The sequence below is a fragment of the Dreissena polymorpha genome, chromosome 11 (genome assembly GCF_020536995.1).
Source record: "Dreissena polymorpha isolate Duluth1 chromosome 11, UMN_Dpol_1.0, whole genome shotgun sequence".
Taxonomy (NCBI): Eukaryota; Metazoa; Mollusca; class Bivalvia; order Myida; family Dreissenidae; genus Dreissena; species Dreissena polymorpha.
This window is the reverse complement of record NC_068365.1, coordinates 73,797,314-73,803,362: the sequence shown is the minus strand read 5'-3', so window position 1 is coordinate 73,803,362 and position 6,049 is coordinate 73,797,314. Positions and strand designations below refer to the sequence as shown.

The window sequence follows — 6,049 nt, the reverse complement described above, 5'->3', positions numbered from 1 at the left end:
TAGGATGAAAGATGTTGCTCGCAAATTTCTATTGCAATGATGAGTCATATGTTTTCGTGATGTTTGTTTGTAAGTTTTGCTTGGGCTATTTGGAATTTAAATTTAGATAAACAATCCATGCGATAAGTTGGTAGTTAAGTTATTCTTAAACCGATGTGATTAAAATAATTTAAAAGGTGTCTATATCATTTGCTTAGCTATAAATAAAATGGATTATCTTTTAGGAGTTCGTACCCTGCGGACTTCGTACCAGGAGTCAGTGATGTAACACTTTACTGGAAATTATGTATTTACATGTGGTACACAGTGCGACAGTCTCCAAAAGATATATCATTATGTAACAAGCTTTAAAGAAGTACAAAGTCTTCATTTTCTAATAAAATAATTGCCATGCCAAGTAACATAGATTTCTAACTGAAATAATTCGCTTAAAACAAATCTGGTTATTTTTCTTTAAAAAAGAAAGAAATGAAATACTAAAATAAATAGTTTCCTGCTGTGCTAATATAACATATCTGATATGCAATACAGAGCTCATACAATATTTTTTTTATGTAACTTATTGTAATAAACAGACCGATTTCATGGTGATGAATGTCCCCCATATGGCAAAATTCAACTTGAGTGGTCATCCACAACGGAAAGCTTCAAACAGACAGCAGTGTATTCTGTCTTAAAGGTACTGGGCTTGCACTAACTGTACATTAAATGAGTATTAAGTCCGTATTTGCTCATTATTATGTATAATAATCACTTATGGGACGTATCTTATTATTGGTGCTAATTTGAATTTTAAATAGTGCTTTTGTCTTGTTTAATTTACCCCAGATAGTTGTCCTTCAGAACAATATCAGACCAATCACCATGCAGTCGGTTAGCCTTACAAAATCAAACTTTTCAGTCCATTTTCTGTTGTCAGATCCAAATGTGTATTGATTATAGATTCACTTTTATCATAGTTTGAATGTAAATAACTCTTTACTATACACCTGTCTATGATTTTTTTCTGTAGAGCACATGTGAACAGTATACCTCATACCAGAAAGGACCCGGAGGCAATGCATGGTGTTCAATATTCTCAAATATGCGCTAGAAAGGAAAATGGTGTTGAAGACTTGGACAAAGAATTTGAAAACTAGTCTCTGTGCTATGCCTGGCAGTCTGTGGCTGGTGACATGTTTTATTTTGGTTACTTCTTGTACAAAAAAGACAACTTTGAGTCACTCGGTCAGAGGTCAAGATCCCTGCACAAACTTGCAGACATTATACGAAACTGCATTCGCAGCCGAGCGTTGGCAACCTTTGGCGGTACACTCTTTGGTTAGGGAGCATTCTTTCGAAAGACATGACTTTGTTTTTTTCATAGGTGCGCATGCGTCAACTGCGCTTGTGAACATTTCTGTAGTCCAATTGCTCTCATGAAATTGGACGAAATAATAACTTTTAAACAGTATTTTAAACTTCTAGCTTTTAAACATTTACAACAGAACGTTTTACCATTCAACATATCTACGCTGGAATTCAGAAACACACAGAAATTGATTTTCTTTCTCCTAGTCAGTGTCATCAGGCGCACGTTATCAAAATCCAAGCGCTTCAAAAACAATCTTCCGGAAGAACGCGGAAGTAAACAAATAAACGTGAACTGGAAATCTCAACACAGAAGTTTTTGTGTATACTAACACTTGTAACTATAATTGCAAACAGAAGCTATGTAAAGGTATCATCTACTATCAAGCTGGACTCTACAGACACTCTATGTCGCAAGGCAGAACAGATTTCAACAAACGAATCACAAGTAAACTATAGCTTTCTAATTAACGTAGCTCCAAATAATAACAACTGTGGAGTAGACTTTTACACGGTGCGGCACTATGACCATCAGCCAACATTCCTTAAACCTTGGAATTTGATTATCTCCCAGGACTCTTTCTGTGACTTCTACAGTGCTATGTATTACGCCATTAAACACTCGAGAAACTGTCCTGTATCACAACCTATAAAGCTCCATAGAAGAAGACACCTTAACCTGCTACTTTTCATGTGCGGTGACGTGGCACTTAATCCTGGTCCGATACGATTTCCCTGTGGTCAGTGCTATGAACCTGTAGCCAAAAACCATAGGGCTATCTTTTGTGAAGCCTGTCTACAGTGGGTACACATTAAATGTGAAGGCATCTCACCCGATGATTACATCAAGATGGGTAAAAATGACACCCCTTGGACTTGCAACGCCTGTACTCGCTTCCATTTTGCAGACTCCTTCTTTGATCTATCTGCAAGCTCAGATCCTTCCTCTTCACAAGAAACATCAGTGACAAATGACAATATATTTGACTCTCTATATGTATTACGACAAAAACATCCTACTGACTTCATCTGTGCAAGCTTAAATATAAATAGTCTAAGATACAAATTTATTTACATCAAAGAATTACTTACAGATACCATTGTTGACCTTCTGTTTATTTAAGAAACAAAAATAGATGACTCTTTTCCTGATGCAGAATTTGAAGTTGATAGTTACCACATATGGCGAGCTGATAGAAACCAACATGGAGGAGGTATAGCCGCATATATACGGTCTGACATTGCATGTGACGATAAGACAAATCTAGAATTTAATAACATCGAATCGATTTCTATAGAGGTTATACTTGGTAAATTCAAATGGATAGTTTTTGGCTGCTACAAACCACCAGTATTAGACAATGAAACCTTTCAAAAAGATTGTACTTTGATCTTAGATAAATGCATGAAAAAATATGACCATTTGTTACTGATTGGAGATTTAAATTATGATATAATGAGTTACAGTAAAAGTCAACCATTACTTGATGTATGCGATATCTTTAGCCTAGAAAATGTAATTACAGATCATACTTGTTTTACGAAAAATGCAGACCCAAGTCTGGTAGATGTCATTCTAACAAATAAACCAGAACTTTTAGGAAAAACTTGTAACTTTAATTGTGGCTTAAGTGATGTTCACAATCTTATTGGTGTGCAGCTAAAACATAGCATACCCACCAAAAGACGAGAATATCGAAATAACAGAAGTTTTAAAATTTTTGATATCATTTCTTTTCAAACTGAGTTAGAAACACAATTTTCACGTGTCGACTTTAACGAATCAGATGTAAATAAACTTTATAATACTTTTAAGGAAGACTTTTTAAATGTAGCTGATAAACATGCACCAATTAAAATGAAAAAAGTCCAAAAGAAACCAGTGCCATATATGAATAAACAATTAAAAAGTGCAATTTATAAAAAAAAGAATGCTCCGTAACAAATATTTAAATAACAAGAATACAAAAAAATGGGAAAATTACAGACAACAAAGAAATCTTGTAACCAAAATACAACGTAAATCTTTAAATAATTACTTCATTGAAAGGTGTACAGGGGGATGCAAATCTCAGGATTTCTGGAAAACTGTCAAACCTTTTTTAACCAACAAAGGCAGTAATATCAATAAAGACGATCTTTTCTAAACGAAAATGACAAGCTTATTACTAATCAAGAACAAGTAGGGGAAATATTTAATAACTTTTTTGTAAACGTGGCACAAAACATAGGAAATGAATCCATAACAGTTGATGAAAATCACCCTAGCATATCTATGATATCCTTAAATATCAAACCTAATCAATGTTTTACCTTCAACCCTGTCAGTGAAGATTTTGTAGGAAAGCAAATTAGAAAACTAAACACTAAAAAGGCAGTAGGCATTGATGGTATATCAAGTAAATTGCTGAAGGCAGCTCAACCTGTTCTGACAGGTCCTTTAACCGTTATTATAAACTGTAGTATTAGTTATTCAACATTCCCTGATAAACTTAAAATAGCTCAAGTAAAACCATTACATAAAAAAATAGCAAGTTAGATAAAGCAAGTTACAGACCAGTTAGTATTTTATCCACACTGTCCAAAATCTTCGAACGATCAATAAATGAACAATTAACAACATATTTTAACAATCATTTTAACCCTTTTTTATCTGCTTTTAGGAAAGGCTATGGTTGCCAAACTGCACTTTTAAAAATAATAGAAGATTGGAAAAAATCCTTGGATGAAAATAAATTTGTTGCTGCAATTTTAATGGACCTATATAAAGCGATCGATTGTCTCCCTCACGACTTGATACTGCTAAAACTTAAAGCATATGGTATGTCCGAACAATCAACCGATTTGCTAAAAAGTTACCTCTCACATAGAAAACAGTGTGTCCGCATGGCAAATTTAAATAGTCAGTTTTTACACCTATACAAAGGAGTTCCTCAAGGGTCTATTCTTGGGCCGGTTTTATTTAACATTTTTATAAACGACATTTTTTATTTCATTTCAAATAGCAGCTTGTATAATTATTCTGACGACAACACCCTTTCATTCTCAGGACAGAATTTAACAGACGTTGTAAGTACTCTTGAAGAAGATAGCAAAACATTAATAGCTTGGTTTTCAAACAATAAAATGCAAGCCAACCCAGATAAATTTCAAGGCATTGCCATTGGAAAAAAATCTAGAGAACATATTACATCCTTCAATCTTGGAAATAATCATACTATTAAATGTGATGAAGAAGTAAAATTATTAGGTGTCACAATTGATTTTCAACTTAAATTTAATAGCCATATATCTAACATATGTAAAAAAGCCTCAAGGCAATTAATTGTTTTTAAAAGAATTGGAAAACACCTTTGTAAATTAGGTAAACTTACCATCTATCATTCTTTTATCCTATCTAGTTTTAACTATTGTCCAGTAGTATGGCATTACTGTGGGGAAGTAAATACAAAGAAAATTGAAAAAATTCAAGAGAGAGCATTAAGATTTATTTATGACGATTATGTTTCAACTTATGACGATTTATTGAATAAGTCAAAATTGCCTTCATTAAAAATTAGGAGACTAAGATCAATTATTTTGGAAACATTCAAAATAGTCAATAATCAAACTCCAATTTATCTTAATGACATTGTAAATCTTAAATCTAATTCCTATTCTTTTAGATACACCAGAACTGCTGAAATCCCCAAAGTAAGAACATCAAGTTACGGCATCAACTCTTTCCGTTTCGGGGCTGCCAAACTGTGGAACTCTCTCCCCCAACATTTCAGGGACCAATTACATTTCAACCAGTTCTCCAGTTTGGTTAGCTCATGGGACGGTGAGAGCTGCCGCTGCTCCTATTGCATGTATCAAACATAGTTGCTAAATTTTGCTTTTTTGTTGTTGCTTGCATGCTCTATGTTTTCATGCATACTGTGATATATGCTTGTTCATGCAACGAAACTGATTATTTAATATGTTAGTTGCTTAAAAAAAAACTTTTTATTTGGCTTTTTGTTGCTAGCTCGTTTAAGGTGCTACATTTTTTAGTTTTTGTTGCTTGCTTGCTTTTGTGTTGCATGCACACTGTGATATACGCTTTTCTTTTTACTCATGCAACGAACCTGATTTTAATATAAATATGTAAGTTAAATCATTATAAGTAAAATATACTTTCATTAAATATGTAAGTTATTAAATTTTGGCTTTTTGTTGCTTGCTTGTTTAAGTTGCTAAAATTTTGGCTGCTTGTTGCTTGCATGTTTCTTATGTTTCATGCACACTGTGATATATGCTTTTTTATATATAAGCTTAATCATAATTAAGTAAATATACTTTCATCATAACTATTGTAAATCCTTTAAGTAAATAATTATGTTTTAATTACAAGCTTATTTTTTTTATGTGTTTATATCTTTTATATAGCTGCTAAGTTATTATATAGTTGCTAAGTTATTTTATAGTTGCTAAGTTATTATCATGTGCTTTGTCAGTAAACTAAATATGCCTTTGATATTATAACAATAAATATGAAAATTTATTCATTTATTTATGCCTTGTACATAACCATATTACTATTTGTATGTGTCGGTCAATAGCTATACATAGCTAATGTTATACTGTTATTTATTGTTAACCGACTTGAAGTAAAAGTTTGTATCTTGTATCTTGTATATAGTACAAGTATTTTGTTTTGCCAATTTATACAATATTA

General features: G+C 32.6%; 1 long non-coding RNA gene across 1 annotated transcript; it reads left to right on the top strand.

Annotated features, from left to right (window-relative positions):
• Positions 1-1,613: 1,613 nt before the first annotated feature.
• LOC127849529 (uncharacterized) lies at positions 1,614-5,400 on the top strand. The gene is made up of 3 exons (XR_008034894.1): positions 1,614-1,798; positions 2,475-2,564; positions 5,016-5,400. It is a non-coding gene; the product is annotated as an uncharacterized LOC127849529 (long non-coding RNA).
• Positions 5,401-6,049: the final 649 nt, after the last annotated feature.